Consider the following 14,188-nt stretch of genomic DNA (forward strand, 5'->3'; position numbering starts at 1 on the left):
TATTGATCATTCGATCAATACACTGGTTGGGAAGCTAAAGATCTTTTATCATGAGCATACGCCCAAGTCTAGTAAGGATGTTGCTTTCAAAGCACTAAAGAACACTAAATTACTTGATAAAAGTAAAAATGTGTACATCTCTGAAGATGATCTTTCTGAGGCTGATTCATCAGATGAAGATCTTGACAAGTCAGTTTCGATGATCACAATACAGTTTTGGGATCTTCTTTTGAAGAGAAGTAAACGGTTCTCCAGAGATAAATCCAAGTCATCAGATAAACCTCATAATCGTGTTCCTCCTAAAAATAGGGATAATGATGAAACTGATGATGAGGATATGCCTCAGTTCTTTAAGTGTATAGGTTTTTCTCATTTTGCAAATGAATGTCCAAATCGAAAGAAATACACTGGGAACAAAGGTCTTGCTGCAACTCTTGATGAAATGTACGGCAACTATGTCTCTAATAAAGACGAAAAATCAAGTGTTGCACTTATTTGTGAAAATAATGATTTTGATAATTGCAGCAATACATACATCAATCTCGATATTCTTTCAGAAGAAAACTCAACCAATCTGGAAGATAAAATTGACCTTTCTATTGGAAACTCTGTGTATGACGTTTCAGGTACCACTATGTGTCTAGTAGCCTGCACATCTCAGATGCCTGAATTATATCCAAGATTGACGTGCTCATATTGTTCAATCAAAGTTCATGAACTATCAAAGTGTTACAAGTACAAACACAAATTGATACATGTCAACAAACTTCAACGAAGAGCAAATCGATTAGCAAGCAAGCTTAAACTTGTTCAAAAGACCGCTGAGGTATGTAAGATTTTATCTTCATCTAAGAAGTTAGTATCCAAGGATTTAACAAGACCATTAGAGAACAAAGTGTTAGAGCATAGCTCGGTCGACCTCGCATGCGTTGCTATCTCAAGCATGTTGTCAATGTTAGTGATCAAAACTATGAGTCTTGATTTCTAGTCTACATAGCTAAGTCTCGGACTAGGATAGAAAAGTGTAGTTGAGCTCAAGGAAATCATGGAGATTCATCATACAACGACGAAGATCTACTCAAGGAACCATTGAACTTCATCAACAAAAAGGTATGTGGAGACTTGAACTTATCTATCACTCAAAAGTCTATCTCTTCTATCTCCTACTTCTTATGAGACAAAAGTCGTATGCTATATAGACTGGATCATACACATTTGATATTTAAAGCCGAGTATATCTCGCCTATCTATATCTCGAAATCATGTGTTGGTAAAGCGTTTCGCTTTGATCGGGTTTATCTTCACCTAATGACGAAAGTCATATTGTTTCAATCACTTTGAAAATCGCTTTGACGAGAAATAGTGTAACAACTATATAACGTCCTCTAAGAATGTTTCAATGGTTGGAATGAGATTTTAGGTTTATATAACCGATGATGGATATAATCATTGTGTGGAAACACATATGTGCATAAGTCCCATTCCTTAATCCGAAGTTTGCGAACTTTGTTGATTGAGAGAAACCGGAGGAATTGGCTTTGCCAAGTCCGCAAACTCATTTTGCGAACTCAGTCCGCGAACTGACGGAAGTTCTCTTGCCGAGAATTTCTGCTGGGATTTTCCAAAAACTCGTTTGCGTGTTTAGTCCGCGAACTTGCGGAAGTCTCCTTGCCGAGATTTTCTGCTGAGTTTGGAAAACTTTCGGTTGTCTTAAGTCCGCGAACTTGTTTGCGTACTTGAGTGGGTTATGATCTAAAGATGTGCTCTGAACATGAAACTTAAATTACTAAGGAATGCAGTATGCAAACCGTGGCCATAAAGTTCATGAGCCGATTCAATCGAATCGAATCATTTTTGTTTGAATTGTGTCTTGTGTAGTTACATAAGATCTCATATCAATTGAACAACTCTCTAACTATTTCATTTGAGTCAATTGAACTAGTTATGGCGAAGAAGAACAAGGTTAATATGAAATGCTCATATGGTTGACCTTTTGGGTTACCATGTTGAACCAACATATACGTACACGTTTGGGCACGGTTTTCACAAACCTAGTAAACGTATATCTCAAGTGTGTGTGACAAGCTACGTTTTTTATCTAAAGGTTGAGATATATTATCTTGAATCTAAATCAGGTTTTCATCTAACTGTGAATATTGATTGCTTTGTAACTAAGGAAAAACCCTGATTTGAAGACTATATATAGGAGATATCTAACATTGGGCAAAACTAATCCCCACACGTCTGTGTGATACTAGTGCGCTCGCTAGAGTCGATTCTCCTATAACCTTTGGTTTTCTTCTCTAAAACCAGGTTAATGACTTCATTGGGATTGTGAAGCCAGACCGATACTACTTTTATCGTAGTTGTGTGATCTGATCTTGCATCTTCTATCGTACGAGTACAATCTTTGATTGGATTGAGATCGTGAGAGTTCCCCGATAGGCAAGATAAAGAAGTCACAAACATCTCCGTCTCAATGTTTGTGATTCCTCGACGTCCTCTTGTGTATTCAAGTAAGACTGTTGAGAGGTGATTGATTAATCTAGGCTGTTCTTCAGGAATGTAAGACCGGATTATCAATTGGTTCATGTTCACCTTGATTTCATATCTTAAGACGGAACAAAAACCTAGGGTTTTTCTGCGGGAGACAGATTTATCCTTTGATATACTTTTTTGTGTGAGACAGATTTGTTTATTATCAAGTCTGCGATTTTAGGTTGCAGCAACTCTTGGTTGTGGGTGAGATCAGCTAAGGGAATCAAGTGCGCAGTATCCTGCTGGGATCAGAGGCGTAGGAGTACAACTGTACCTTGAATTAGTGGGAGACTGATTGGGGTTCAACTATAGTCCAGCCCGAAGTTAGATTGGAGTAGGATAGTGTCTGTAGCGGCTTAATACAGTGTGTATTCAATCTGGACTAGGTCCCAGGGTTTTTCTGCATTTGGGGTTTCCTCGTTAACAAAATTTCTAGTGTCTGTGTGATTTCATTTTCCGCATTATATTGTTTATCTTTATAATTGAAATAATACAGGTTGTGCGTTAAAGTTTAATCAATTAGAGATCCGACCTTGTGGTTGTTGATTTCATTGATTAACAATTGGACATTGGTCTTTGGTACCGTCAAAGTTATTCCTTGTATTTGATAAAGACTCGCTATTGTTTTTAACTTGAGTTAAAAATCAAATCAAGGGAGAGATATTAACTCCTTGAGATACTTTTATCTAGATTGAGTCTGACTGTCTAGTTGATTCTCTAGCAAAGTATTTCGGAGTTAGTCCATAGAGATTGCTAAGCGAAATATTGGGTGGTGTTGTTAGACCCCCGCTTTTTCAATTGGTATCAGAGAAGGCAAACACGTTAAAGACCTTATAAGTATGTGTTTGTGTAAATGGTGGATTTTCGACAAGGGATAAAATCGTAAACTCATAATTATACGAAGCTCTGATCCAATAATTAGACGTGAGTATTGAGACACGGGTCTCTCATCGAATTCTCAATGGATAGTACTTTCTCTCAAGGTACATGTAGATATGTGGTCTCACGACTGGACAACGACATATCTCATGAATACTGAATACTTTCAGTGATTATTTCTATATAGTATCACGAGATGGACGGCTCCTAGACAACTTTCTATGCTAGTATAGAGCGATAACGTCTTCAGGAACAAACAACGAGTTTACCCTGACTATATAAAGGATATGACTTACCGACAAGCTCATATCGGGATAATTAATGCTCCTAGACAGCTTGCTCTGCTAGTATAGAGCCACAAAGTTAATTATTCCTAATTACAATGGCTCCTATTCCATGGTCGAATCCACGACTGGTCCCATGGAATGGCAATAACAATTGCTCCTATTCCATGGTCGAATCCACGACTGGTCCCATGGAATGGCAATAACAATTGCTCCTATTCCATGGTCGAATCTGCGACTGGTCCCACGGAATGGCAATAAACAATTGTTTTGATTCTATGATCGAATCCACGGCTTGATCTCATAGAATAGCAATAACTATATTATCTCATTACTCCGATTTCATGATCGAATCCACAACTGGTCTCATAAATGGTAATAGATAAATCTTAATTACTCTGATCCTATGGTCGAATCTACGATCCCATGGAATGGTAATGCTCACTTTATTATTCTGAATTCGTAGTCGAATCCTCAGCTGATCCTATAAATTAATAATAAACATCTTATTACTCAGTTTTGTGAATTATTCTCCACTGAATTCCACAATTAGCAATAAATAATCAACAACCGGGCGTATGAGCTACCTCTAGGTAAGCCCCGATTCAAATGGTGAAAGTGTATTCAACGACGATACACTAACAGTCACCGCACGAACGAGTATTTCAAAATACAACGAAACGATGAACCTATGCAAAATAGGGAAGAAAATAATAAATAATTAAAAATATTGACCAAGGTGCTGGGAACACGGACACACGACCTACCGACCATGCCGTGGTCAGTTCCACGCCAGTTTTATATTTTCAATACATTTTTATTATTTTCCATGACTTGATGAAAATTCTCTCATCTGATCAAATCTCCTTCGTCTCGAGGAAGCTCCTCGGTTTCATGGTACTTCCATAAATCCATAAAAAATAATATAAAATTAAGGAAAGGAGTGTCGGGCGTGACCATTGGCCAACCGGCCATGCCTTGGTCCCAGTCGGCCCGCACCCCATGATTCCTTATTATTTTATTATTATTATTACTATTTCTCTAATTTCATGAAAAAACTCCTTGATTTCATGGTATTTTTTGCACAAATCATCATATAATAATAAAATAAAATTATGAAAACTTGTGGGACCGGGCCACTAGGCGTCCGGTCCCACACGCCCTTTGCTTTATTATTTTATTATTATTTATCCTATTTTTCCTTGAATTCATCAAATTCCTTGATTTTATGGTATTTCTCTCAAATTAGGAAAAAATTCCCTCAAATCATCAAAAATACCTAAAAATATTAAAAAATTATGAAAAACTCGTGGCACCGGTCCATAGCCGGCCGGCCATGCCTCCATGGTCCCACACGCCCGTGTTTTTATTATTTTAATATTTTGCTTCCACGAACTCATGAAAACTCCTTCAATTCATGGAAAGTCCCTAAATTCATCAAATTTCTCAAAATTCATGAATTTTTCATAAAATCATCAAAATATTATAAAATTAAGGAAAAGGCACCACGGGACCGTGGTCACGACCGAACGACCATGCCTTGACCACGGCGGTCCCACGCCTCCTTATTCCTTATTTTATAATTATTTTTCATCATCTCATGGTGTTTTCCTCAGTTTCGTCGAAACCCTAATTTTGGCATATTTTCTCGAATGGATGCTCAATTGCACGCCAGAGAATATCAAAATTCTCAGGACTGAGACGCGGACGCATTGGGGACACGAGCACGCTATCTTGACCGACCAAGATTGGCTCTTTGGCTCACGGAAGCCGGTCCCATCAATTTTCACAGTTTTGACCTAATTTGCACAATTGCTCGTATTAGGTCCAAAACTCTTACAAACACTTTGGATTTTCATGAAGTGATCGTCAGGCGGTCACGTGACTACCCAGGGCCGATTTCATGACCCCATGGTCGGTCCCTCACTCGGTCATAATTAATTAGGTTTTCTCACCTAAGGTTCAGACGAGCATTTTCGAATAAATGATTAAACCAGCATTTAATCATTCTTTCACCAACAAATCGTCAACTCTTCAGGAGTTCTTTGTATTTTCTCACGTGAGCATATGGACACTACATGGTTGATCCACGGTCCCATGTAGTCGCTCCCTCCTTCATCCCATAGTTAAGATTCTGACGAACCATGAATTGATCTTCAATTGATCAAATTAGGGTTTCTGAATCCAAGGATCATCATTCCAGATTCCAACCTTAATAATTTTACGACGACCTCATGGTCATTAATCTTATTAATTATGCTCGGTTCAACAACCAGTACTTTAATTAATATTTTGGTCACGCTGCCAATAATCCATCAGATGAGCAACACTTGCTCAGACGATCAAATATTCAACAATTCATCACATGAGCAACACTTGCTCAGATGATAAATATTTGCTCAAACCAAGGAATATTGGTTCAACAATCAATATTCAACGATCCATCGAATGAGCAATACTTGCTCACTTCATCGTAAGAACTATACCTCTGTCTCATGACATGTTCAACTCAGCAACTACATGGACTCATCGTCCCATCAAACCACGAAGTCATCAATTTACTAAAAAATCACGAGATGTCAATCGTGTCACTTTGGGGGATATCACTTAGGGTTTTGGTCTGGCGGTCTACGGCACGTGTGTTCAAACATACGATGGAATGTGAGAAAGTAGTGCAATCAGTTGAAGGAATTCACGAGGTAGTGGGTGGAAAATCGACCAAGTCTCCACACGTTGAGCAACTGGTTTCAAACACGATCTCCACTTCCCCACTCCTTGATTCCATCAACTGTCACACTTCATGGGAGCATGGTGTCTACAATTCCAACAATATAAATAAGTCTTTGAATCATGATTGAATCATCATCATCAGTATCATCAATCTCACGTTAAACTGACAACACGAGATCATCAACTCATCAATTGAGCAACTACTCTCAATTGAGCAATTTCAATCATTCAGAGCTTATCATATACAGAATTCACACACCCACAATCTTTGATTACCATTGATTCCGCACATTTCTCAGCTTCCCTCCTACAGATCAACCCATCCTCTCTTGTGACCGAATTTACTATGGAACGGTTATTGTCTTGATTTAGGACGGAGTACTACAGATTTATCTCTCGAATCTAAAGCACCCCCTTTGCAGCGGTGCATCTGTGTGAGGTTTAACATTTCGCTCGGTTCGAGGAGTCTCCTCCGTACGGTCGTCTCCTCAATTCCTTAAAAACCAGCAAGTCGTTTTTCCCCATCCACAGATTGGCGACCACAGTGGGAGAGCATTCTCTCGGTTGCAATATCACAAGATGGTTGATCTCAGGTCGGGTTCCGTTACGAATCCTAACAAAAACCGTTCTAGCACTAGCAACAACAACAATCAGAATATCCTGGAGACAATTCCAACCTCCAACACTGATGGTGGTGACATTACTCCTCCTCACGCCGAAGGTCATCCACTGTCCGGAAGACACCCTGAAGAAGTCAGAGGATATCCACCACCTACCATTGCTGATCTTATCAAAGCGCAGGAGACTCTTACAAAGAATCAGACTGACATGGCTGCTACACAGAAGGAGCTGTGTAATTATCTCAAAAATCTTACTGAAAAGATGTCAGAGAAGACTCAAGAGAAGAGAAAGGAGAAGGACATTTCCTCAGACGACGATTCTGAAGTAATTCCAATCCATACAGTAGAAGACGACGAAGTCCACAAAACTGCTGCAGACAACTCATCAGCGAAGGGATCATCGAATTTCATCACTCGCGAGGATCTGGAGCACCTTTTGGAGAACCGTGGAAAAGACAAAACATCGCATGTCCATCGTCATCAACCTCCTTACCCTGCCGCTACGCAGAGGATTCCACTCCCCAAAGGTTACGTTTCTCCAACCTTCACCTTATATGATGGAACTGGCAATGCTCGGGAACATGTCTCTCGTTTTATCGAAGCCCTGGGAGAACATGAACATAATCATGTCGTTCGTCTCAAGGAATTCTCAAAATCTCTGAAAGGCAGAGCATACACCTGGAATTCTCAAAATCTCTGAAAGGCAGAGCATACACCTGAAAGGCAAAGCAGAACCACAGCACAAGCAAACTTCCTCCACCCCTTCAAAGGCACACAAGAAGGAGAATTCGAAAATCCCTCCTCAGCATACGGAAGATCCAGAAGCACCTGATTTTCCCTGTTTAATGGAAGAAGTTAATGAACTACTCGATGCCTGGATTCAAGATGGTGCAATCAAATTTCCTTATGTCAAAAAGGAACCAACTAAAGAGGCCATGGAAAATCCTCGGTATTGCCGCTTCCATAGATATGTCAGCCATCCCACAAGTGATTGCAAAATTTTGAAGCGCATATTCAAAGAAAAGGTCGAATCAGGAGAGCTCAACCTGGGGACTGATGGAGTGCACAAAATCCCCCTCCCAGTCAGAAGTTTTACCATCTTTGAACCTCCTGTCAAGGAAGCGGTCCAATCTCTGATCAAACATGTCTGCGAGTTGTTGTATCTTTCGAATGCTCAAAGGAAAGACATGTTTGCTGCACTGAACCACATCGTGTCCCTAAATTGTCTGTTGATCCAAGAAACCACCACCGAACCTTCAGCCACCGACAAAGAAATGTATGACTGGGGACTGCTCACCACAGTGCACATTAAAGGAAATGAGTTCAAGAGGGCGTTCTTCGATGTTGGTACCGCTGTCAACATCATCCCTTTGAAAACTCTCAGAGCTGCCGGTATTACTCGACAGGAAGCCACCCACGCTCCTATAGCAATTAGGGACCACGAAGGAATATCCAGAGATGCATACGGATTCATCACTCTCAAAGTTACGAAAACATTGATCTGCACTGAGGCCAAGTTTTTCATAATCCGGGAAGACCCTGGATACGACATGGTCCTTGGAGGAACTTGGATTCATGCCGGAAGGATAACGATGCCTTCAACACATCCTGTCATCGACAAGGATTTCGAGTCGGAAGACGAAGCAGAGGACGCACCACCATTTGAGCATCTGGAAGAAGTAAAAACTCTGATGGGACTTACGCAGGAACTTGGAGAAAATCCGCACACCTTTGTCAGAAGGTTTCGAGCTCAGGAAAGTCTTATTCCTCCTCATGCTCCAATATTACCAATGTTCAAATACGCTACTATGTTCCAGGGACTTCTCCCCATGAACAATTTAGTAGTCATCAAAAGCTATGAGTGGGTAACTTCACCTCAGCAATATTATACTCAATGGTTGGGTTCAGAACTTCTTCAAATCGGTCACTCCATCGAGAGGTTTATTGTTGAAGACCTGGCTAAGCATGATGAACACTATGATGGATACTCTCTTCCGCGCGAGTGTCCATATGTGCCACAATCATGGAATTCTGTCAAACAGGAAATTCCGAATCAGCGGAAGATATTCAAGGCACGATCGACCAAGCCTAACAAGTTTCATGAAGGGGACCTGGTTCTCAAAGCAGTTCAGCGCGGTCTTCATTCTACAAGGAACTCCAATTGGGAAGCACCATTCATGGTCGCTAAGTCCGTGGCCGGAGGATACTACAAATTGATCAACATAGATGGCAGAACCCTACCAGTAATTCACGAAAATTGGCTTAAGGCGTTTATCTGAAATTATTGGACATTTAAGGTATCGGGCGTTCGAAGCATTCATGGCGTTTGGATTTAACATTTAGGATTTTCTTTCATTTGTATTTAAATTCCTCCAAAACATTTGCAATACTTGCAATCAGTTCAGCAATTTAGCAAAATTCAGTTCATATTTCGTAAAAGAAAATCTCTATCAAATCTACAAGAAAATCCTTAACCATCAGTCAATCCAAAACCATCTAAATATCAAAATCCAAGTATAAACCTCACATCTCTCAGAAGTTCAGAAGTTCAAGAGATCAGCAAGAAAAGGCTTTCGCTCATCAGCATCTTTTAATATTTGCAAAGCCACCCTCTCCTTGTTCAACTCCTCGGTCAGCTTGGCAATCTTGTCCTCCTTCTCCTTCACAGCATCATTAGGAAAGGGCCAAGTCTTTCTGAATTCTCCAAGTTAAACTCCCAATCAAAGAGTATATCTGGAGTCACGGTATTCCTGGGTCTCGTATGCATATCACTCACGACACGCAAGATAACGCCTACTTTCATGGTTAAAGCATAAACACGCCCATGGTTCCTGTCAACGATCATGTGGCCAAACTTCTTCCATATCGTCTCGTACAAGCGTGCATATCCAATGGGAACGCTGAATCCACCGACCAGTTCATGATATGGGAGTGAAGTGTTAAAGGGAGGATATAAAGCAACCCCTGCAGTTGGATATTCATACACTATTATACGGTTCTCAGTCACTGGAGCGGCTTCCAGGACCAAAGCAACAGTTCCTTCGGTATTCTCCGTTGCTATCTCGGTTTCTTCTATCACTAAGGCAACAACCATCTGGTTTTCCATAACATCAGCAGCGACCTTCTCATGGCCTCGAAGTGCAGGGATGTCTGTCTCTTCATCAATAACTTCGGAAGGGTTGGAGTTATCATCATTGGCTCCAATATCCTCAACTTCGGTATTTAGCACCTAATACGAAGATTACATGAGGTTAGAGTCACGAAGCCAAAGGAGATTATGAAACACAGTATACCCTCAAGGAAATATCATCAAAGTTCATCATACTACATTCAAGGCACGAGCAAATAACATGAAAGTCATGAAAACACATTTTACGATGAGTCCGTCTGAAGAAACTGAACTCTGCCCTGTACTAAGAGACGAACTGGGAGCAATATACAAGGAATCTGAGGATGGGTTCCATTCTCTTCGTATGTATGTCCTCTATAACATTTGAAAATTTCATGACAATCCGATGAACGAGCGAGTAGATGTGGTCAAAATATCAAGTGATGCGCAATCTGAAAAAGTTCTGGAAGTCTCCTGGAAGTTTACTATTTCGCCTTTTTCAGGCTCTGAACGTGCTCAAAAATTAAAAACCTTCTCTTAAAAAGCTTGGAAATTTTCCGGGCTTGAATTTGCACATGCAGATCATCAAAATCCGACTCCGGACGAAGATTCTACAGCGTTTCTACTAAAAAGCAGGGTTATGAATTTTCTGACGACGAAATTCGACTAAGTTTTCATATATTCACATGGGTTCTCATTCATTCATTCACAAGTCAGCACTTTTATGCTTCTATGAAGAATATACATGATATATACTTACTTGAGGAGTCGCCAAAGTGTCGAAGGGGTTGGAATTTTCCACATCAACGACAAGAGGAACATCACTTCCTTCCGGCTCCGAATCTTGGGAATTACCTCCATTCCCATTCCCAGAGGATGATTGAGTTCCAGAATTCTCCATCTCCATGACGACATCCTCCTGTACACGTCCTTTACAATCAATATTTTCATCTATGAAGCACCACATTTGAACATGTGAAGAAATACTTACAGTTTCTTCGTCACTCAAATCAGCGATTGCTTGTTCAGTAGCAGAAAATTGAAGACCTTCAAGACTTGATGGAGTAAAATTCTGCAACAAAATTAACAACATTGGCTTCATGATTCTAATGTTTATAGCAAAAAAGTCACGGTAAGAAATATTGGGAACTCACCAAAGAAAGAACTGGGGACTTCACGGTATTAGGTAACATCTTATAACTTTTGTTCCTTCCTTCTCCGCCGTGAACAACTTCTCCAATATCTAAAAAATCTGCATGGATTCGAGGTCTTACGCTACGACCGTCCTGTAAAGAATTCAATAACATGATCAGAATACAGTTACCATGGTTTCATAAAAGACATGCGGAGAATCTTACTTGAGAACATCCTGGAGATAATTTTCGTTTATCACCGGAAAGTTACTTCAGTCTTGGTCGACCAGAGATCATCTCAGCAGACGGAGGAATCTTCACTGGAGGCTTACTAACTGTCACGAATTCATGCAACCTCTCAAATTGTTGATGCTATAATTCTATATAACCTGGGATTACATATGCAAATCTATCAGAACCAGGAAACCAGTAACTACTCCCTTCCACGTGAGTGTCATCTAAACGAGATGCAAGCTGATCAACTGATGGTTTCCTTCTCCGGGTAGTTGGAACACATTGATCCATACCCAGTTTTCGAGTCTCCCTATCAATCTTGTATTCTTCTACGGCCCACTATCCATGCATAACGGATAACAAGTGACCAGGAGTACAGCTCAACATGAAGGATCTCTCACCATCATTCGGGTTCGCACCAGATTTCAGAGTCGTGCTCTCTCCAGTATTGAAAGTCGTTGGTTGAGAAACATAATCAGGAACCGACACCCACGGACGAAAGTCGAACTCTGATTCTTCATCCAACACATCAATGAGGCGTGCTTTAGATCGAGGCTGCTTTGTAGACCAACACATGATTCGGGCATTATCTTTCTCGGCGAAGATGTGACGGGCATCATTATTTGGTCCTTGCAGGATATTACCTGGTATATGCGCATAATTCTTGAAGTGTTCCCACATCAAATATTGAAGAAACATCGTGTTAACATAACACTCAATCTTCATGAAGCCATTTGACACGCTGGAATCTAACACCAAGGAGTCTAAGTTAGAATACAAGGAACCCAAGAATAAGCTACCTATTGGGAGTTGCTCACCTTAAGCCATCTTAATAGCAAAAGGGATTACGAAAGGCTTCAACAAATGTCCACTGTCTTCGAATATGTCTCTAGATAACCATAAGCATAAGAAAGCGGCAATATGTAACATACCGGTGATGGGACTATCAGAAACTTCATCTCTTGGCCACCAACGTGTCAACCAATGGGCATAACAACCTTTACTACCAGACGCCTTGTTCACTTCTTCCATCGCAGCTGTCAGAGTGTCAAAAACCACTTTTTCCTCATCCGAAAGACCTCCAGATAAATTACCTGTAATCGGGAGATGCATCAAAGCAGCCACATCTTTTAAGGTAACATTAAATTCTCCCCATCTACATATGAAGGTGTGAGTGGGAACACACCAACGAGCCAGCAAAGCCACGATACTTTTCACATCATGATTAATAGACAATTCTCCAGAAGATTGAATAGCTCTCTTCACTTGTGCATGGTTGAGCATAGCCCTGACATGAGGGAAGCCCAACATATGCCTCGCCCATCCAGAATTTTTTTTCCAAAGGGCGTCGAGAAAGCTTAAACTCTATGGTCGATGCAAGGAAAAGCCCTCGTTCGAGACAAAGCCGTATTACCATCTTCGGGGTCACCAATTTCTTCTGGGTCACAGTCCTAGGGTTGATCAGAAGACGATATACTGGGGATTTGAGATATGCTTCATCTCCTTTTGAATCCTCCTCAAAGAATACGTCGTCTATATTCAGAATGTTCTTCACGCCAGTGGCATCCTCCTCTTATTCACCAATGGAGGTCTCGTCCATGCATGCATCATCCCTGGAGATGTCATCATCAGTATGCGATTCGTCCCTTGAAGTATCGTTGGCTGAGGAATTGGTCATTTTGCTAAAAACAACTGCAAAGTCCACATTACATTCTACTTCAGTATGCTGTCCTGACAAGAATCAAGGAAATACGGCAAAAATGGTAACTCTTAACTCTTACCTTTTGTACTTCCACTAACAATAGTGATAGTAACGGTAGAGTTAACACCTCAAAATCGTTCGTCTCTTCGAAAACTGCAAAAACGAACGAAACTTTATTAATTTCGAAACTGATTTTTCATAAAATCACGGACACAATTTTCATAATGTGAACATTCACACAACTGACCTATGAAGTTTACAAAAATAAAATATTTCATCATAAATATATTGTCTATTTTCGAAGGTTCCTCCAAACCCACGTTTCTGATTTTTCAAAAAAAAAACAGCAATTAATGCAACATTGCTTACATAAATTCACAAGGATTTTATCTAATGAAAAAAAATTCATGCAAATAAAATATACCATCGTATTTTGCACAATATATGTCACGGCTGCATATAAAAAAAAACTATTTTCCTTCGTATCGTCGCTATTTGTCTTTAAAACGAAGGTTTATTTCAAAAATATTGTGAAAGCTCACATATCATACATATGATAAAGTTTTGTATTTACATGAAATATCATAAGCAAAATTTTATCACTGGACACAAGTTCATCATATGAATTTTCCTTCGAGTCGTCGTAATTTGTCTTTAAAACGAAGGATTATTTGATTTCGTGAAAATTTACTCCTTTTATTGTAAAACCGTGGTACACATGAAAGCTCATACACTAAGTTTTATCACTGGACCTAAGTTCATATATTAAAAAAAAATCTCTCCTAAATCAGGGATTATAGTTAGTTTTTAAAACTAACGATCGAACGAACATACGTTTTCAAAAAGGAGATTTTTTAATAAAACTCACACTAATATATACACATGTATATAATTTCATCTTGATCAAGGAATGAAAAATTCATGAAGGTCATAGAATCAGCAAACATCAAAAAAAAAAA

Source organism: Papaver somniferum, chromosome 10 (genome assembly GCF_003573695.1).
Source record: "Papaver somniferum cultivar HN1 chromosome 10, ASM357369v1, whole genome shotgun sequence".
Lineage (NCBI taxonomy): Eukaryota > Viridiplantae > Streptophyta > Magnoliopsida > Ranunculales > Papaveraceae > Papaver > Papaver somniferum.